The following is a 23,235-nucleotide window of genomic DNA, read 5'->3' on the forward strand; positions in this document are numbered from 1 at the left end:
TTGGAATGATCATCAAATTTTTTACTCTTGAATAAAGATATTTCTTACCATTAGATTGGTTATAGCATTCAAGAGGTCCAATAACTCTGCCAACAGTATGGCAAGCACCTCACCAGCATAATCAATCCATTAATTTATGGATGCCTTGATTAAGCTTCAACAAAACAACACACTTCTGGACAAAGTGTCTCAACAGAGTTTCTTCTACCTGTCTCACCAGCTAACCAAACACAGGTCATTATTGCTTGGCTTGACTTCTTCCTCCAGCAGAATACTTATCAGAGCCTTTGTTAAATAGCTGTATGTTCCTCTTTTTTCCAGGGGATTGGAGAGAGTGTTGTAAAAGAAAACCATATCGTCTTTTTTTTCAACTTCCTTTACTTGAATCTCATATTTTTGAAATTAATGAAATGCTTCTTTTACTAGTTTGTCTAGATCTACTTTTTGTCTTGAAAGTCTGGCTGAAGATTTCTTTCGAGTACAATGGGTACAGCCATTAATACCTCCACGATGATCTCTCTGTTCTTTGGCTAGTTGCTCTTTTCCAATATGTCTTCAAGAAGGAGAAAGAAATTCCTTTCATACATGATCATGTCTGACAGATTGGTTGCTATGGTAAATGCCTCTTAGGTGCAATGATACCATTCAGTGTCTTTTGCAGGGTCTGCAATGCTTGGTCAGAGAACCCAGTTGAAGTTCTATTCAAAGACTCATTGATCTGATGCCTGCTTAGTCAACGTCTCCCATGCTGTTGAGGCTGCAAAACATCCAACAGAAGTTGATTAACTTCACTAGGCATGGGTTGAGTCTTGTTTAAACTGCTGAACTTTATCATCATGGTGCATGTAGCAGGAGAAAATACCTCTCATACATTTTATAGCCAAGCTCATAGATCTTTCTTTTGTCACAATCAGTGTGACTACATGTAAGGGTTAAAGGCCCAAGCTTTAGAAGCATAGTGTAGGCTATACCAGATCTTGGTATTCTAGTCATCATTACACCTTTTAGTGAAAAAGAGACCCATTGTTGGACCTTGAAACAGCAGCAACGTTAACTTGACAATTCTGTAATAATGATTTGATTTATCCCACAGGGTTTAATTATCAGATCTTAGAATATTAATACTTTTAAGAGGCTCATAAACTGAGAGGAACCTTAAGAAATTGGATGAAGAGGACAGGACTGCATCAGGTGAACTTGCAATTGCAAATTATTGATTCTAATTAAAAGCATCACAAGCCAAACTTAATACTTGGCCTGGACTTTCTCTGCTCCAGCGCTTTCCAGCTCACTTTGTCCATGAGCCCACAACCTTACCATGTGCTCAAGATGCTGCCTTGTCATTTGGCTCTTATTTATAGTTTCTATTTGTTCATTTATTACAAGCATATGTCCTTGAGCATAGCTGTAATAGTTGCTTTAAAATCCTTGCCTGCTAATTTCAACATTTGGGTCATCCTAGGGTTGGTATCCACTGATTATCTTTTGTGTATGAGTCTCATTTTCTTTTTTCTTCATAGTAATGTTGGATTTCGTCCACTGTGAATGATTCATTGTAGAGGTTCCATAGGCTTCTAACGAGTTTTATTTTCCACTGTGGCCTCTCTCTAAGAAAAAAGCCATAAAGGTCTGAAACTCCTCCAACGATGTCCTCTTCATCCAAATGTTGACTCCCTTCTAGATTCTGCCTGCTTTTGTTACTCTCTGGGACTTTTAGGTAGTTGTTTTTATATTTTGTCTAGAATTTATAGTTATCTGTTGAACATTCGGTTAAATAGAAGCTACGTTGCCATTACAAGAAGCAGAGCCCCATTATTTTTACTTTTGATCTATTTGTGACTTTATATAACTCTTTTTCTTGTAGACAGCATGTAGTTGGATCTTGCTTTTTTATCTAGACTGATGATTTCTGCCTTTTTTTTTTTTTGTGGTACGCAGGCCTCTCACTGTTGTAGCCTCTCCCATTGAGGAGCACAGGCTCCGGACGCGCAGACTCAGCGGCCATGGCTCACGGGCCTAGTCGCTCTGCGGCATGTGACGTCTTCCCGGACCGGGGCACAAACCCATGTCCCCAGCATCGGCAGGCGGACTCTCAACCACTGCGCCACCAGGGAAGCCCTGATTTCTGCCTTTTTACTGGGATGCTTAGACCATATCTAGCTGAAGTAATTTTTAATATGTTTGGTTTAATTTTACCATATTGCTATTAGTCTAATACTTGTTCTCTCTATTCTTTGTTCTTTTTCTCCCCTCTTTTTTCAGCCTTCTTTTGGTAGTTGAGTATGTTTTAGTATTTCATTTTAAAATCACAATTGTTTTATCTATTTTAATTCTTTAAAAAATGGTTTTCCTAGAGTTCATAACTTATAAATAAGTTATAATGCATCTTTAATTTACCAGTTTACTTTCAAATATTACAACACGTCATACATAGTGTAAAGAACTTACAGCAACATAATTCAATTTTTTCTTTATGTTATTTCTGCTATTGTCATATATTTTACTTCCATATATTGTAAACAGTGTATTATTTAAAATTTAAAACCAGGGAAATTATCTTGTATATATACTCATATTATTACCATTTCTGGAACTCTCTATTCTTTTGTGTAGGTCCTATTTTCCATCTAGTATTATTTTCCTTCAATGTGAAGAACTTCCTTTAACATTTTTTTGTAGTGTTAAGTATGCTGGCAATGAGTCTGTCATTTTTTTATTGGTCTGAAAATGTTTTATTTTGCTTTCTTTTCTGAAGAATTTTTTGATATGGAATTATATGTTGATACTCTCTTTTTAAAACATTTTATTGAGTTACAATTGTCTTTACAAAAAAACTGTACATATTTAATGTATACCATTTAATGAAACAATTTCTTTCCTTTCAGCATTTAAAAGATGTTATTCCATTGTCTTTTGCCTTGCATTAATTTTAATGAGAAGTCTCCTACTTGAGTGAGTTTATCTGATACATAGTCTTTTTTTTCCCTTTGTTTAAAAAAGGTGACCACAATTCCATCAGCACACCTAATAAGACTAATACCTCCTTAGTACATCTAATACTCAGACCATATTCAGATTTCCTCAATTGTCTCAACAATTATTTCTTCAAGTACTTGTCTTATCTAATCAGAAACCAAACCAGATCCACACATTGCCTTTAAGTAATATGTCCATAATGAACTGAACCAACCCCAAAGGAAACCAAATTAGTAATATGGAGAAAATATTTGAGAAGCTTGCTAAAATTACAAAGAAAAGGATTTAGAGATGAAAATGACAAGCAAGAAGTAGTAATAGTGGAAGACAGAGCAGAGAGAGCCTACATATGGATGGTGCACTTGGAATGGAGGCAATAAAGCTATAACAATGAAAAATAATTTTAATAAGCTAAATAAAGAACTGTATCTGCAGATGGAGAGGGTAAACTGAAAGTTAATGAAAATATACCAATACTCAAGCCAGGGATTCTTAACTTGATGTTCTCCATGGATGAGTTTCTGGTTGTTAATGAAATGTTTTAATTAGAGCAAAAAAATGTGTGATCATATTTAATCTACCACATCTTGACACTAAAAATTTTATTGGGATATATTAAGATCAGGGGTTCTTAATCTTTTTTGTAGGCCTTATATCCTTATAAGGATTTAATTAAAATTATTCATTCTCTCCCCAGGAAACTGTACATATATTTACTATTTACCAAATGCCATATGATCTTGTTACAACAGCACCCCACTTCCAGGTATCAATTTTTCTTTTAGTTAAATATCACTGTATAAGAACTGAACAAAATTTTTTAAGATTTATATGGAAACACAAAAGACCCTAAACAGCCAAAACAATCTTGAGAAAGAAGAATGGAGCTGGAGGAATCATGCTCCCTGATCTCAGACTATACTACAAAGCTACAGTAATTAAAACAGAATGGTACTGGCACAAAAACAGACACATAGATCAATGGAAGAGGATAGAAAGTCCAGAAATAAACCCATGCACTTATGGTCAATTAAACTACAACAAAGGAGGCAAGAGTATACAATGGAGAAAAGACAGTCTCTTCAATAAGTGGTACTGGGAAAACTGGAGAGCTACATGTAAACGAATGAAATTAGAACATTCTCTAACACCATATACAAAAATAAATTAAAAATGGATTAAAGACCTAAATAGTAAGACTGGATATTATAAAACTCCTAGAGGAAAACTTAGGCAAAACACTCTTTGACATAAATCATAGCAATATTTTCTTGGATATGACTCCTAAAGTAATGCAAACAAAAGCAAAAATAAACAAATGGGACCTAATTAAACTTAAAAGCTTTTGCACACCAAAGGAAACCATAAACAAAACAAAAAGACAACCTACAGAATGGGAGAAAATATTTGCAAACGATGTGACCTACCAGGGATTAATTTCCCAAAATATACAAACAGCTTATACAGCTCAATATCAAAAAACCAAACAACCCAATCAAAAAATGGGCAGAAGACCTAAATAGACATTTCTCCAAGGAAGACATCCAGATGGCCAACAGGCACATGAAAAGATGCTCAACATTGTGAATTATTAGAGAAATGCAAACCAAAACTACAAGGAGGTATCACTTCATACCAACCAGAATGGCCATCATCAAAAAGTCTAGTCTACAAATAACAAATGCTGGAGAGGAGGTGGAGAAAAAGGAACCCTCTTACCCTGTTGGTGGGAATGTAAATTGGTGCAGCCACTATGGAGACAGTATGGAGGTTACTTAAAAAACTAAAAATAGAACTGCCATATGACCCAGCAATCCCACTCCTGGGCATATATCCAGAAGAGACAAAAACTATAATTCAAAAGGATACATGCACCCCAATATTCATAGCAGCACTATTTACAATAGCCAAGATATGGAAGCAACCCAAATGCCCATCAACATATGAATAAATAAAGAAGATGTTTTATATATATATATATATATATATGAATATTACTCAGCCATAAAAAAGAATGAAATAATGCCATTTGCAGCAACATGAATGGACCTAGAGATTATCATACTACGTGAAGTAAGTCAGACAGAGAAAGAAAAATATCATATGATATCATTTATATGTGGAATCTAAAAAAATGATACAAAGGAGCTTATTTACAAAACAGAAATAGACTCACAGAGGTAGAAAACAAACTTATAGTTACCAAAGGGTAAAGGAGGGGGAGGGATAAATTAGGGATTTGGAATTAACAGATACACACTATTATATATGAAATAGATAAACAACAAGGACCTACTGTAGATCACAGGGAACAATATTTAATACCTTGTAATACCTATAATGGAAAAGAATCTGAAAAAGCATATATATATGTATATATATATACATATATATATTCCAGATTTATTGGAATGTAAAAAAAATATATTACTGTGTAATGAAATGCCCAAAACTTAGTGGATTAAAAAACAGCAATTCATTATTTATCATGATTTTGTGGGTTGGCTGGGAAGTTCCTCGCTGGTGGCTGGCTGGACAAATCATCTCACTCTTATGTCAGACAGTTGGTTTAGATTGTTGGCTAGGGTACCTCAGTTTTCCTCTGTGGGGCCTCTCATCCTCTAATTCAGGGGTGGGCAAACTGTGACCCATGGGCTAAAGCCATTCCACAGCCTGTTTTTTAAATACCACACTTATTGGAACACAGCCACACTCATCATATACATGTTATCTACGGATACTTTTACACTACAATGACAGAATTGAATAGTTACAACAGAGGCTAAATGGCCCACAAAGCCAAACATATTTACTAAGGGGATCTTTACAGAAATCGTTTTTGGATTTCTGTTTTAGTTCAGTAATCTTTAGATCATGGGTTGCCATATGGGAGGAACCTTATCCATATCTGAACTAGATGCAGATAATGAAATATTGCATCTGATGCTATAGTTGTATCAAATTTTTGGAGGTCTTAGGAGGAGATAAGTGTCTTATGCATGGGAGAGGAATATCAATAATTATGTGACTAGAGGGTAAATATAGCCACAAATTCTTGGAAGCATCTTCCATCAAGAAGTGTAGTCTATTTCCCTACTCCTTCAATCTGGGTGTGTCTTATAATGACCAATAGAACATGATGGAAGTGATGCTCTGTGAGTTCTGGAGCCTAGGCCTTAAGAGGGAACCCAGCCATGAAAAGAATCCAGTCTAATCTAATGGGGGGATGAGGCCACATGGAGGAAAACTGAGACTCCACAACTGACAGCCAGGACCAACTGCCAGACACAGGAGTAACGTCATTGTGCATCTTTCAGTCCAGCTGCCCATCCAGATGAATGCAGTTGTACAACAGTGCCACATGAAACCAGCAGAGAAACTGCCTAGCTCCCCTTGTAGAATCATGACAAATAATAATTGGTTGCATCTTTAAGCTACTATATTTAACCAACAATAATTGGTTGCATCTTTAAGCTAGATATAAAATATTTGCTAAATATAAAACATAAAAATTCTAGAAGTATCTAGATAATTAAGTTGTCTTTAAAGAAATAAAAATCATGTTATTCCCAGATATAAAATATCAGAGTGATAGCTCCACAGTTTAGTGGAAAATAGTAAATGTTAAAATATAAAATGTAAAAAATTTTAAGAATGTATCTTAGAATCAATGAAATACAGCAAGTCTGTGAAAAGCAGGATCCACTCAGCTCTGAGAATATAAGAAGTAAATGTTTAAGGACTTTGTCCCTGGGGTCTTGTAATTTGAATATCAGGATATTCGGGTTGTCTAAGAGAAACATACATACCCCTGTTAACTTAGGGACATACAAGATAAAAAATAAAAATGTATTCTTTAAGGATGATGAACTGCTTCAAAGAAGTATTGTGCATGCTGGCAAGATTTAAAGTTAAAGAAAATAAAAAAGGAAGTTTCATTGTGAATATATTCTTCCTACATGCTCTATACAGTATATAATATTCTAAAAGCTAGTGATATTTTTAAAAGATGGCAACGAAATCTAACAGTTCTAATGGTTTTAATATTTTGCTTTTCTTTTTTGGACATTTAAGAATGTTTCTGTTTTCATTTTTTAAATGCCTCCAACGCATCAAACAGATTATAAGTGATAAATAGTTAATATCAAGATTAATAAAGTTAAGAAAACTTGTTTTAGTCAATATAAAAGGTTTATTTGTAAACCCACTGAGTTTTTCTTAAAGGAACATTGTATTAGAGACATATAATAAAAGCTTAATTAACCTGATGGTTTTGAGATAAACAATTAATTTTATTATCTTCCTACTTTAATAGTATTTTAATAAGGTAATTCTTGACAGTTTATTTTTAGACAGTCTCAAACACGGTGCCATATTTTTGTTTTGAGAAATTTTATATCATACTGGTACATAGCTCTGTGAGAACATCCCTTGTTTGAACCAGAAATATAGCCCATCAATTATTAATTCTTAGCCGGCAAAAGTATCAAAAACTGAAAACATTATACAAAACCATAAAGGTATTGTATCAGTCAAAATACATTATGCAGTGGCAACAAGCAACCCCCATATCTCAGGGGCTTAAAACAGCATCCCCCTCATGATCAGCAGGGGGCTCTGCTCATGGTAATCACTCAGCGATCCAGGCTATGAGCAGGCATGACATAGCCCATCCCCATGCCAGAGGACAATTAAGTACTGGGCTGAGAAGTATCACAATTCATTTCAGCTCACATTTCACAGGCCAGAACTAGACACATGACCACATCAAACCAGAAAGGGGCCAGGATGGACATTCCTAACATATTTCAAGAAGTGTGGAAATATTTGATGAACAGCATTAACGAGTACAACAGACATTCTTTCCTGTAGGCTTGGGATAGAACTTCAACTTAAAAACACAGCTCTTATTTCATGCAGGCCCAGTTCTACTCCATCAGGGGCAGACGAATAGTAGAGACTGCGGAACCCCAACAGAGTTGCCTGGAAGAATGTAGCAAAAAGCAACTCAGATCTGTACATGGCAGACAAAACATTCAGTCACAAAGCTTACTCATCACTTTGACTCCTACTTTTCTCCTGGAATAAAAATGGGGATAAAACTTAAGGCTATAGAGGATGAGCTTTAAAGACTTTGGCCTGGATGTTAATTCACCAGATTGATTAACCAGAGACCTAGCTTTTCGATGGTAAGCAGACTCTGAAAGCTTAACATAATGAATGCGTAAGACAAAGCAATGAGAGTTTCCTGGTGGTTCATTGTTTTATTTCATTGCCCTTATCCTTCTCACTTCCTTAAGTTTTTTATCCTTTGCTTCTGCCATCCTGCCTCCCCAGACTCCAGAGAATTTCTCCTTCTCCCAGATATACCAGCTAAAACTCTCATCCGTGAAGCCAAAAGGAAAGTAGGCTACAGGGGATGAGGGTGGTCTGTAGAGAGAGGCACCATGACCATTTACATGGGAGGGCAGTCAGGGCCAATAAAAGACTCCAGGTCCATTATTTGCCTGTATAGCACTTTTGTACAAATTGGAAAAAGACACTTACTTCCTCCTTCTTCCAGAATAGATGTAGCTTCATATTCAAGGTACAGAAAATTCTTGTGACTCTGCAATGGGAAAGAAAGGGTTAATAACAAGTCTATGAGTCAACTCTCTGTGTTCAAATAAGGTGGAATACAGTTAAGCACAGAGTTGTCTGAGTTCATTCTCAGTGGATTACTTAATCACTTTGAGCCTCAGTTTCCATATGTGTAAAATGGGAATAATAATGTCTTGGTTTGGAAAGCTGCTGTGATGATAAAATGAGATAATATGTGTGAAACTTCTTAACTTCATATCCTTCAGGCACCATGATAAGAATTCAATAAAATGTTAGTTTTTCCTTTCTTCTTTTCCCAGAGGAGAAGCCCTAATGCTAATGCTACAGCAGCTGGACCCATTGTCTTTAGGAATGCAAGAGATCCTTAAGAGAGAGGAGACACCACTTAAATGGCCTCCAAACCGATTCCTCCAGGCACTCTAAACCCCTTAAAGCAGTCGTTTTTCAGGGTCATCCTTGTGGGAACCATGACTCAACAAAATGTATCCAGGTGGTTTGCTATTGCCTGAAATATCTTTAACAAGAGATATCTGTTTTACCAGTAGCATGGTGAAGGTAGAAAGATGTAGAGATAGAACTGCTCAATATTGGAAACAATGCCAGACTAGTCTAATGACCTTGAGCAAGTCACTTATTCTTTTCTTTTATGTAGAGTAAAACCCACTCTTTTTGGCACACAGTTCTATAAGTTTTGACAAAGTATGTATAGTCATGTAACCACCAAGATGTGGTACAGTTTTGTTGTCTCAAAGACTCCCTTGTGCTGCTCTTCTGCAGTCAACCCTTGTCACCCCTGGCCTCTGGCAACAAAGGATCTGTTTTCTGTCCCTATAACTTTACCTTTTCCAGAATTCCATATAAATGGAATCATATAATATATAGCCTTATTTTTATTTTTATTTTGTTTGCGGTACGCGGGCCTCTCACTGCTGTGGCCCCTCCCACCGTGGAGCACAGGCTCCGGATACGCAGGCTCAGCGGCCACGGCTCACGGGCCCAGCCGCTCCGCGGCATGTGGGATCTCCCCGGACCGGGGCACGAACCCGTGTCCCCCGCATCGGCAGGCGGACTCTCAACCACTGCGCCACCAGGGAAGCCCATATATAGCCTTTTGAGTGTGGCTTCATTTACTTAGCATAGTGTGTTTGAAATTTATCAATTTCGTTGCATGTATCAGTAGTTCCTTTCTATTGTTGAGGAGCAGTCCACTGTATAGATGCACCATGATTTGTTTATTCATTCACCAGTTGAAAAGCATGTTGTTCCATGTCTGGGGGCTTTTGTTTTTGTTTTTGCAATTAGGAATAAAGCTACTAGATGCATGCAAATAGATTTTTTGTGTATGAACATGTGTTCATTTCTCTTAGGTAAATCTCTAGGTGTGGGATTGCATGCTGAATCATGATAGGTTTATGTTTAACTCCATAAGAAATTGCCAAGTTGTTTTCCAGAGTGCCTGTACCATCTTGGATTCCCACCATCAGCATGTGAGAGTTCCATTTGCTCTGTAACCTTGCCAGCAACTCTCCAAACCTCAGTTTCTAATCTTTGCAATGGGAAGAATAAATAAAAGAATATAGTGACAATAAAAGTGAAGAGTAGTGGGACTTCCCTGGTGGCACAGTGGTTAAGAATCCACCTGCCAATGCAGGGCACAAGGGTTCGAGCCCTAGCCCAGGAAGATTCCACATGCCACGGAGCAACTAAGCCTGTGCCCCACAACTACTGAGCTTGCGCTCTAGAGCCTGTGAGACACAACTACTGAGCCCGTGTGCCACTACTGAAGCCCGCACGCCTAGAGCCTGTGATCTGCAACAAGAGAAGCCACCACAGTGAGAAGCCCGCACACCGCAACAAACAGTAGCTCCTGCTCGCCACAACTAGAGAAAGCCCACGTGCAGCAATGAAGACCCAACGCAGCCAAAAATAAATAAATAAAATAAATAAATTTATTTTTTAAAAAGTGAAGAGTAGTGGTAAAATGTTTTGAAACTTATAAAAGCACTATATACGTGGAATCTAGAAAAATGGTACAGATGAACTGGTTTGCAAGGCAGAAATAGAGACACAGATGTAGAGAACAAACGTATGGACACCAAAGGGAAAAGGGGGGCGAGTGTGGGATGAATTGAGAGATTGGGATTCACATATATACACTAATACTTATAAAATAGATAACTAATAAGAACCTGCTGTATAACACAGAGAACTCTACTTCGCTGTACAGTAGAAACTAACACAACACTGTAAAACAACTATACCCCAATTTTTAAAAAAGCACTATATAAATATATATAGATGTATGGTGATATTTTTAAGGTAAGTAATTGGATGAATATATACATATATGAATCAATTCCTACATAATTTTTTAATTTTAATAATTACAATCCAAAAAAAGGTTAAAAGTAGTCAGTAGAAGATAAAAATCATCTATAATTCCATCACTCAAATTCAATTATTGATAGCACTTGAGAGTAAATGTTTTAGTCTTTTATTCTTATAAATATTTTTACTTGATAGTAACTATAATTGACAAAGAATTTTATGTCTTTATCTTTCCAATTTACATTAAATCATAAGCATTTCACAATGTTATTTCATGACATTAAAAACAATGACTGGGACTTCCCTGGTGGCACAGTGCTTAAGAATCTGCCTGTCAATGCCGGGGACACGGGTTCGAGCCCTGGTCCAGGAAGAACCCACAAGCCGTGGAGCAACTAAGCCCGTGCGCCACAACTACTGAGCCTGTGCCCTAGAGCCCACGCACAACAACTACTGAACCCCGTGCACCTAGAGCCCGTGCTCCGCAACAAGAGAAGCCGCCGCAATGAGAAGCCCTCACACTGCAATGAAGAGTAGCCCCCGCTCGCCACAACTAGAGAAAGCCTGTGCGCAGCAACAAAGACCCAATGCAGCAAAAAATTAATTAATTAAAAAAAATAAATAAAAACAATGACTGTATAATATTCCGTAAAGGAAATAAACCTCTAACCACTCCTTTCTGGATATTATTTTCCCATTCCCCTCAATTTTTTACTATTATAAAAAGTGTTGTAGTAATTACATCCATCCCTACAGATTTTGGGTTTTGTTTTCTATAATATTTTTTCCTTAGGATAGATTCTTAGAGGCAGGATTACTGGCTTTAAAGGATTTTTAATATTTTAGTGGATTCTAATGCATATTTATAGATTGCTTTCCAAAACGTATCAATTTACGTTTGCTCCCAATAAAGTGTGCTTCATCATACCTTGGCAATTGCTGGATGTTATAATTTTAAAACTTAAATAATATAAACAATTTAAATGATACTTTGTTATTTTAATTTGTGTTTCTTTGATTATTAGTGAGGTTGGATATTGTGGTAGGCAGCCTGTAAGGTGGTCCCCAATGATCTCCACCTTCTGATAGTACTCATTCCCTTGTATAAGCTCCTCCTCATGAGTGTTGGCTGGACTTACTGACTTACTTAGTCTAATGAGAGAATATGGCAGATATGATGAGGTAGATATCTACCATAGAACAGGCTTCTTTCAGCTCAGGAAAATTAGAATCAGCCCTTTTGTAACAAAAAATATATAAATTAAAATTTTTACCAAATTTTCTTAGATAAAACTGTGAGTTTTTTAAAAGTCTGACTGAAGAACCTGCCTACCTTTGGTAGATTGCTCCCTTCACAAGCTGGAGAATTATTTGCTTGTGTTCTAAGTAAAAATTTTAAATAGACTAACTCATAATTCAAATTATTGGAGGCCTGGTTTTAGCCATGGAAGCCTGACTACACTGTATTCGTCAGACCACAAAGTTTGGTTCAGGTTCAAGGATGGGCAAGAACAGTAATTTAGACTTGGTTCAGGTTTGCTTCTACTTTAATTTACTCCTAAAGCAGTCGATAAACATACGAAGTTTACGCACGTGATAGAGATACAAGTAGATAGATGTGGCTTCCCACTGTCTCCCTCACATCTCAGCGGGGGGCGCTCAAGCGTAATGCATCTTGTCAGCCTGCCCAGAGTCAGGTATTCCACCCACCACACCCCCGCTGGAGAAGCGAGGACCTTTACACCTCCAGCCACACCAGCACACTGTTTTCCACCACATGGAGTGATAGCTCAGCTACATCCTCCTTGCCTAATGTCTAAGTTCCAGGCCTTGAAGTTCTTTTTACAAGGACACTGGGGGCAATCCCCTTATTAATCCTTGTTCTTCTGTCCATCAAGTCTGTTGGGCAAATCTAGCCCTAGGCTACCCCATTCACCCTGTCCCACCCTGTCTGTCTCCCCCAGCTGACAGTGAGCAGCTTAAAGTGACCACAGATCAAGTCTTTTTCTGGACTCTCTTGGGATACTTCTACCTATTTAATGTATATGAGGAGTGTTTTTTAATTAAAAAAAAAAATCAGCAAGCACATAGTGCTGTTGTTGCTGTTATACATAGTTATTTTAATTTATCCTAGTTCTGATACTGATTTGGATAAATCTCTTCTTTGTACCTCAGCCTCTTCTGAAGGACTGGGAAAATCCGACTAGATTTTAATATTATGTGTAATTCTTAATCATTTGGAAAATAAATTGAAACCAGTCTATGAACATTACTTGTTTTGAATTTACTGTACATGAAGGATTACTGCAGTCGTTTCCTTTACAATCCAGTCCAATGGCACAGATTTTAATGGCCTCATCACATCCTAGATTCAGCAGAGTTAAGTGTTACTGAGTTTATTTTTGCAGCCAAAAACCCTGTTAGTTTGAATGACAGTCTTTCCTCAAATCATATCCCTAAGTTCAGAAGCTCATTTCATTCACTGATCTTTTTATTTTTTTGTAACATTATTTAAATTTAACAAATTGCTGCGTGTGATTTATTTTGAATTTAATTACAGAGCCAAACTGCCACATATAATTATGGATATAAGTAGCAGTCAATTCTTTACCCTGATGGCTTGAGAAAGGCTGAAAAGTGTAGCATAGTCTTTCTACATAATCTCCTATGAGGCTTCTCTCCCTGCCATTGAATCAGTGCTGACAAATAAAGTATCAGAATAGCAACTAATAAGAGGTCATGCTTTTGCGCTGAGCCCACCCCTCACTCCTCATTCATGATGATGCTAATGGGATGCTATTTAACACAGCTCAGGAAAATTCATAAAATCAGACTGCGTGGGAAGAACCTTTGATCCAACATGGACACATCGCAGCACTCCAGGGGTTAGTTTAAACTAAGTTGTAATATGACACACTTCCCTTTGCTATGGGTTAAACCTCTAACGTGCATTTTTATACTTTGGGGAAGAGACTCAGCAATTTAGAATAGAACAGGCAAATATGAAGAAAACAACTACCTCATTGATGATAAAACCAGTCTCAATTCTATACCATACAACTAGTGGCTTCCAAAATGGACAAGTAATTTTCTGGGGTTCTTTACTCCATGAAAGGTCTGATATCTTCTTAACATTACGTATATGGTGATTAGTTTATAGCTCTGAGACCTTGGGCAGGTTATTTAACTTCTCTGAGTCTCAGTTTCTCTATTTGTATTTTAGAAATAGGATTGTTGTGTGGATAAATTGAATGGGTGTAAAGCACTTAGCACAGTGCCTGGTGCATAGTGACGGCCAATAACGGCAGTTGTTATTATTAATTTACATTTGGCTTTCCTCTACTGCTTCTTTCACTTCAGATCCTGCAGGCAGACAAATAATATATGTTTAGGGACTGCTTATGTAGCCAAAATTTTGATATTAGCAGCAACTTTGTCCCAGTGGCTGTGAACCTTGGGGAACTCTGGCTCTGCTGACCCTAGTAGTACTCCCACTCAGCAGCTGTCTGAGTTCAGGCTGCTATAACCAATACACCATAGGCTGGGTGGCTTAAACAACAAGTATTCGTTTCTCAGCCTCAGTTCTGGAGGCTGCAGTGTCCAACATCAAAGTGCTGACAGATCTGGCGTCCAGTGAGGTCTGCTTCCAGGTCTGCAGATAGCCATCTTAGCATCATATCCTCACATGGCAGAGAGAGAGGAAGCAAGCTCTCTTGTGACTCATCTTATAAGGGCACTAATCCCATTCATGAATGCTCCACCCTCATGACCTAATTACCTCCCAAAGGCCCCACCCCCTAATACTATCACGTTAGGGATTAGGGTTCAACATATTAATTTAGGGAGGACACATTCAGTCCACAACAGCAGCCCTATTTTGGGACAGCTCCTTCTCTAACCCTGCCTAGGTATTTTCCATAAAACAAGTAAACTTTCATAAGAGCTTAAATAAACATTTCATACATATAGGCATATTTAAAATGTATTAGGCAAATTTGTCAATTTAAAGAAACTAGGGAAGATTTCATAAAACAAATCAAAATTTTATACTTTAATAATTGTCTCTGCTCAGATTTTTTAATGTATTTAATGTATTTCTTTTAAAAGAAAATTTGAGATGTTCTCGGTTCTAAAGTAACAGGATATGTTTTAGAAGGCTACTCTAGAATGAATAAAAATAGAAAGTGAGTAATAAAAAATTAAAATTAAAAAAATAGAAAGTGACAAAAAGAGATGTGAAAAAGACAGGAAACTGGAATTAGATGTATATGTTCAACAGAGGATCATATCCGTTGATTTTATTTTGAAAAACCACTTGAGATATAATTTTCATACCGTAAATTTCACATTGTAAATTGTAACTCAATAATTTTAGAATATTTACAGAGTTGTACAGCCATCACAACAATGCAATTTAGAACATTTTCATCAGCTCAGAAAGAAACCTCCTGTCCATTAGTAGTAACACCCCACTCATCCTCATCAATCATTAATCTACTTTCTGTCTCTATAGATATGTCTATTCTGGACATTTCATATGAATCGAACCATACAATATGTGATCTTTTGTATCTAGTTTCTTTCACTTATAATAATGTTTTTGACCTTTGTCCATGTTGGAACATGTATCATTGATTTTTTTAAAAGAACAGTTTATAATTTTATTTTATTTTCAGGTGAAACTTCTGATTTTAGTCTCTGCTGAGAAATGTAAGACATAAGATACAGTTACTCATAAAAGAATAACTTATAAAATCTGCACACTAGTGCATTTCAATCAAGCCCTAGTGACTTGTATAAAAAGGAGAAATAGTTTCAAACTGACAGTAGAATTGACCATTAAAGGGTAAATAGGGTTGTTTGGCACTAACATTAGTTGAGAAAAAATACCCTGGAGAGAGGAATCAGAAAAGGTAGAGGACAGAGAATCTTTCATTGGACAGTTAAAACAGAGCTTAGGGAAACGAAGTCCTCCTTGTGGGTGCTACATAGTGAAATCAATGCTGAGAGTTTCCAAGGACTCTTGAAAGAAATACGATGAATCAACAACTAATATAAGATGTAGCTACAATCTACCCAAGGAAGAATGATGGGCAAATTTGTCAAGGGGACAACCCCATGTTCCTTTAAAAAAAAATAAACTTTACCATTTAGAGCAGTTTTAGATTCACAGCAAAAATTGAGGGGAAGATCCAGAGATTTCCCATACATACCCTGCCTCTACACTTAGTGCTTAGCCTTCCCCATTATCAACATCCCCCATATGAGTGGTACATTTGTTAGAACTGATAAACCTACACTGACACATCATTAGCACCCAGAGTCCATAGCTTATATTAGGGTTCACAGTTTGTGCCCACCCATTCTATGTGTTTGAACAAATTTATTATGACATATATCTACCATTATTCTATCATACACAGTAGTTCCATTGTGCCCAAATTCATCTGTACTCTGCCTATTCATCCTTACCACCCCCCAGCATCTGGCAACCACTAATCTTTTTAGTTATCTCCATCGTTTTACCTTTTCCAGAAGGTCATAGAGTTGGAACCATACAGTAGGTAGCCTTTTCAGATCGGCTTCTTTCACTTTGTAATATGCATTTAAGTTTTCTCCATATCTTTTCATGGCTTGATAGCTCATTTCTTTTTAACACTGAATTTTATCCCATTGTCTGGGCGTACCACAGTTTATCCACTGACCTACTGAAGGACAGACATCTTGATTGCTTCCCAGTTTTGGCAATTATGAATAAAGCTGCTATCAACATCTACATGCAGGTTTTGTGTGAACATAAGTTTTCAACTCCTTTGGGTAAACACCAAGAAGCTTGATTGCTGAATCATATGGTAAAACGATTTAATTTTGTCATGTTTTACATTTGGTACCTTTAGTGGCACTGTTTTCCTGCTTTTGGAATGAAGTGTCCAGCATTTTTGCACTGGGCCCTGCAAATTACGTAGCTGCCCTGCCAGGAACTCACTTAAGGGGCAAGGAACTGGGCTGGTGGCTAGGAGGCATATCTTGGTTGGAAGGGAACAAAAAGCTAAATAAAGGCCAGGCTTGGAGGTCATGATGCCTAAATGATGGACGTAGGAAGCAAAACTTGCGGGAGGTGAGCTGATGTGTGGACATGAACTTACAGGAGGGTTAATATTCCTGGGAACACAGCATCACATGGGTGGGGAATCCTTTCTTTACTTTGAGGGTGTATTTTATTTCACTTTACTTTTTGCAACTAAAAGATAAAGAGAAAAAAAAAAAGAAAAAAAAAGATAAAGAAAAAATTATTCCCATTTTACAGATGAGGAAACTGAAAGTCACAGTTATTAAGTATGTATTTCAAGGTCAAGGTTAGAAAGTGACAAGTTTGGTCTTAATCCAAATATTGATGCCTGATTCAGTGGTATTTCTAACTGCCTCTTAGCACCATCCATTTTGTTTGCCACTGTTAATCATGACGTGTAACATTATTAATTCCTGATAATCTTCCACTTGCCAGGTGGTTTGTCTACGATGTCATTTGATTCTCAGGCAATTCGTTCAGATGGTTGGTTTTATACACATTTTATAAAGGAAGAAACTAGAATCAGAAAAGCTAAATAATTTACCCAAGATCACACAACCAGTAAATCTGCCTGACTTCAAAGTGCAAACTCTTTTTACTCCACCACAGCTGGGCTTCAATTTGATGATTCAAAGGGAGAAGGAATCTGTTTTAAAGTCTATGATCATGTATATGAATTTTTAAGAACAAACCTTCTCATAATTTTTTACTTACATGAATACTATTTAATATACGTTATCAAAAATTAAGTAGATAAAAACAGTAGAGACAGAAAATGGAATTTTTTTTTTTAAACTCACGGTAAAGATTTGGCATAGATTGATCTGTCACTCAACTAGCTAGTTAGCTAGTTAGCTTCTAGCTAGTTGACAGCTAATGTGCACAGAGATGGGAAAATCAATGAACAAATATACTAAACTTGGTTATTGATCAGATAATTATCATTTGTTTTATATCTTCGCCTGTCACATATCCCTGTCAGTTAAGATGGCAATTTCATGCATATACTTTACTGATTTTTCTCTACAGGGACCCAGGCTCAATATTTCACACAGTGCTGCCTATAATTAAAAGTATTAGAAATTCCTCAAGATGATAATGCTTCTTCACATTAAAGGCCTCTTCAAAGTTATGGCTCAATAATTTCACCTTTTTTTTTTTTACGATTACTGCTATAGTTTGTCATAGCTTATAAAAGAGAAGATCTTTTGCAGGATGACCAACTGTCCAGTTGTCCAGGACTAAGGGTTTCCCTGACATTCAGGACTTTCAGTGCTAAAAACAGACAGGAGGAAATTTTAAAACAATAAAGTGTTGCATAATTGAGTACTGAATTTTTTTTATTTATTTATTTATTTATTTATTTTGCGGTATGCGGGCCTCTCACCGTTGCGGCCTCTCTCGTTGTGGAGCACAGGCTCCGGACACACAGGCTCAGCAGCCACGGCTCACGGGCCCAGCCGCTCCGCGGCATGTGGGATCTTCCTGGACCGGGGCACGAACCCGTGTCCTCTGCATCGGCAGGCGGACTCTCAACCACTGCGCCACCAGGGAAGCCCCTGAGTACTGAATTTTTAAAATCTGGAGCTCTAAACTCATTTTTGTCCCCAATTATCCATGTTATTTAGAATAAAGTAATTTAACAGTTCACCTAAAAAATGAGAATATTAGTGTCTATCTTTTACATCTTTTTTTATAAGATATAAATATATATTTTTAAGGGAAAGAGAGGTTTCAACTAGCAACCTTATACAGAAGATTCTCCTAGCCCTGACCTCTCTTGATACAATCTATACATTAAAAAGCGAAACACTGAAATTGATGATTCCCAGTGATCACTGAGAATTAGTAAAAATAACCCTAGACAGATTTGAAAAATTTTTGCAGGGTGTGTGATAAAGACCTAACTTCATTTTCTTCTACATGGGAGATGATTTTTTGCTGGGACCATATATTAGACTACTCTTTTCTCACTGAATTGAAATGACACATTTATCATATGAACGTAGATCCATGGTTAACTTTCTAATGAGTTCTTTTCCTATTCTAGCTATGCGTCATTATCACACTGTTTTCATTCAAGAAAGCAGGAGTCTTAGGATTGAAGCCAAGCAAAGATGGAATGTGGGAAGAGGTAAGAATGGCCAGAAAAAGGAAAGGGAGCCCTCAATTCCCTGCAGAGTGAACAGATAAGGACTGTGGTTTGGGTCATTATGGCTTTTGATGGCTAAAGAGGAAAACAAGCAGTATTAAGGGCAGTGGGATCAGAAAGGAACCAAATATAACAGTAAACTCCATTTTAGGGAGCACGATCTAAGCGAGGTTAAAAAGGCCAACATCTCTCCTTTTTAATCTAATATAAGGATGCCAGGTTACCTAAACTTTATGGAAGCAGCTGTGTGTGGTTGTGTGTCAGCAAAGGGGCGGAGGGAGAATCAGCATTTCTCTTCTAGTCAAGAAAAGACTTGTCTTGACTTTAGTGCAGATTTCGGCCAAGCTGTATCATCTCTTAATTGATATAATACAACTTGAGACCATCATCCTTCCTGAAGAATGCTTCCTGGCCTGCCTAGGGACCTAGGATATTCCGTTACTCATGTCAGACAACAAAAGTGTAGTGTTTTAAGCCACTTTCACCGTCCTGTCAGTGTCCTGCTAAATAACATAAAACACTTGATATCGGTGAACTGTGAACATCAATCAATATAATAATTAGTCCCTGAATTCTACATTATTCCATCCTGTAACACCTGGAGAATTTTCATGTTACTTTAAGTGGTCGTGTTAGCATCAAAGTATGTGTAGAATCCTGAAATAGCTACACCATAGGGGGAAAAAAAAAGCACCCACCTTACTAATAAGTTGTGCTCTGTGTCCTGCAGATGACAGCCCCCTCCACCAGGGGTCTCTAGCTCACTGACATTATCTGAATCTAACTCTTCTTTGGGATGTACAACACTACAACACTAAACCCGTGCTGTCTAATACTATAGTCAAGAATAAATAATGAATAAATATAATATAAAATTTAAAATTCAGTTCCTCAGTTGCACTAACGACATTTTTAGTGCTCAATATGCACACGTGGCTAGTGATTTCCATATGGGACAATACAGATAGCTAACACTGCAGAAAGTTCTAGTGGACAGTACTGTACGTAATCCTGTACGTATAATTCATCAATGTAGAAATACAAGTTCAGGATCACACTGTTAAAAGGACAAAGAGGCAGCACCTCTCCTGACCGCCCCAGCTAAGTCTTCAGTATGGTGTTTGAATCGTCCCTTTATCCAAGTGGGGTCCTGGGTGGATGATGAAAACATTCTTCATGATCACATTCAACTTACTCTCCCTGCACAGCCAGCATATTCTATCTCTTTAATAATTCATAGATATCACTCCATTTTTTTCTCTTACGGAGAATATCAGGGCCAGCAAATTGTAAGACACAGTTGTGGTTAAAAAAAAAAGAAGAGTCCCCACCTCTGCCCTTAACAGCTAAACAGAGTTGCTGAACTTCTCTGGGCCTGCATATGTTCCTGCATAAAATGAGTGGGGCGACCAGATGTTCTCTAAGACCTAAGACACTCAAGTGCAGCAGGATTATAATGTGTAAAACTAATCTCTGGCCCATACAAGAGATTCCAATATGCTTCGACTGTGTGAGCAGCTTCTGCCACATGTCACAGATGAGTTTTAAAGTCACAGAATGGTGTGGCTTCAGAACCGTTTTGGTAAATAGCATTGGCTAAATGTTTAAACCATAGAAGGATAACTATTACTTTTAGTACAAATATCATTTTTCCTTTAAGATGAGATTGTGACTTTAAGATAACTGTGACCTCAAGAGATAATGCTTATTCCATTCTTTATTGTGAATGTATCACGAGTACATCGCTAGTCAGTGAGAATACAGTATTTCAAAATAATCATGTACTTTATTCCAAGGGTCTCAATGATAGACTTAATCTCATGTTGTGGTCATTAAAGAAATAATCCTTCCTAGGTGGCTCCCTGAATTATTCCTCTCTGTAAGATGCCACTCTTTTAATAGATAAAGAGATATCACTCTTTTAATAGAAACATATACATGGGCTCTATTCTTTGTTCTATACACTTTTTGAACAAGCGGTTTAAAAAATTTTTTATTTTAAAGAAAAACATGAGCTTCTTTTCAGGTTTAATGTTGCCACTTCTCTCAAACTCGAGATGAAAACATGTTCGTCCCTGGAGTTTCTCTTGCAGGTAGCATTCAGCCTTCAGTGTGTGGGCCAAACCCTCACCTGTTTGTATGTAGTTCATTGCTTATCATGTCTATAATTCATAGTGGGTTGAATATGGGGAAAATCAGTGATAAAATGGAGTTTAAGGAGAGAAAATTGTGGGCAGGAGGAAGCAGTGATTAAAATGGAAATGGTGGTCAGGAGCTTCAGTTGTTTTCTCCAGGTGCTTTGTTGCCAGAAATTAAAAAAAAAAACTTTTCTATCAAACTCCACCTGAATTCTTTTAACTACAATGATGCAAAGAAAATACACGCTAATTATGAGCAGGAACATTATCTATTAATATGTTAATGAAGCAGGTTTGCTAATGGTGAAAGACCTGAATTTTAATAAAATTTTAAGAGCTTCTTGATTACGTGTTTGTTAGTCGATATGATCATTTAAAATTATCTCTAGGTGGCTTTACATGGAATAAAACCTACATTAGAACTGTATTCTAAACAGGCCTTAATGAAGCAGGTGAGGATACCATCTGTGACATAAACACTGTCAGCCAGAAATTCACTTCAAAAGAAATGTAAACTAGTTAACAAGAAACATGTTATCATACCTGCCAGTAACAGCTTTCAATGTAGGTAATTTATTTATGCATTTACTTGCTAATTTTTTCAAACATATTTGCTTATGAAAATAATGGTCGATTGAATTAATGGATACTGCCTTTTAATACTGGAAGGGTTATTTTTAATTAAAAAAAAAAAACAATTCTAGTGTCCTGTTTTGACAACATCCCATACATAGATGAAAACTGTTTTATCCACCCAAAACCAGACATTGAGAAATAAACGGAAGGAGTCAACCAAACTCCAAAGTCAAACCAGAATCAGTATAGAAACCTCACTGATGTGTCTTTATGAATAGGAGAAATTGCGTTACCTGTTATCCAAGATGATTTTGGCATCTAAGTGGCGGCTAATCCCCATCTGCCTCTCCAGATTGCAGGTGAAGGTGCTTGGCATCAATCTCCACTCTGCACATTGGAAGCCTGAGGACCCTTACTAGAGGATGGGCCTGGATTACAAACCAGGGCTTCTGAAGAGGGCGCGCCCGAGGAGGCCGCGTGGAGCCCAAGATGCACAGCCCCAGTTCGATTAGCCGGGGCGGAGCCGCCGGGAGTATGAAGGGCGTGGGCCGCGGGCCTGGTTGTATCGCTGGGGGGTTGTGGTCTGGGTGTGGGCGGGGCCTGCGTCTTCCCACTGTGTCTGAGGCAGGGATGAAGCTATCAGTGAGGGAAGGCGAAAGTTAATCCTAGAATCCTCGGAAGGGCGGCTAAGAGCCGCGTCTCAAGTGCTTGAAGCGCCCTTAACGCTGCATGGGCCAAGAATGAAGGAAAGCAAAGAGGCTAGGTGGGTGGAATGAGGGAGGGCAGAGACCCCTTACTCTCCCCTTGTCCCTCTGAGACACTTTGAAGTGAGAAGGCAGCGGAGAGGTTATTACAGGAAATCACTTCCTAAGAAGCAACCCCGTCTTAGAAATGGGAGGTGCTTCCTCCCGAGCAGAGTTCCTTCAGTAAATGTGGCGGGGATTCAACCACATTTCTTAATTTCCCAGGGTCTGTATTGTGATGGTGTCAATGGATCATATTTCTGTGGTAGTTATTGGAAACTGATAATACTCTCCTAAGTTCTTGATAGGGTTTCTAATGAGATTTTCAAGGGTCTCTTTTAAGGTTGATAAGAAACAATTCAAGAAGGCAATTGGCCATTTCCAGGGCTTCTAATTGGGCCCTGGGTGAGTTTCTTTGAGTGCATGCTGCCCTCTAGGGGTTGAAGCACTTGGCGTAGAGGAGGGTTTCAGAGTTTTAAGAGCCTTATTTGCTTGAGGGAATGAAGTGCTTTCCTAGAGTTTTGATAAAAATGATTCACCCTTTTCATCCAATTGTATTTAACCTCTAGAAATATTTTATTTCACAGAAAGTATCACCTATTCTAAAGGCTCTTCTAAATAAAGCAGTATTAGATTCAATATAGTACTTTC

Source organism: Delphinapterus leucas, chromosome 2, assembly GCF_059928025.1.
Source record: "Delphinapterus leucas isolate spDelLeu-1000000601 "Yukka" chromosome 2, BTC_Dleu_Yukka2, whole genome shotgun sequence".
NCBI lineage: Eukaryota > Metazoa > Chordata > Mammalia > Artiodactyla > Monodontidae > Delphinapterus > Delphinapterus leucas.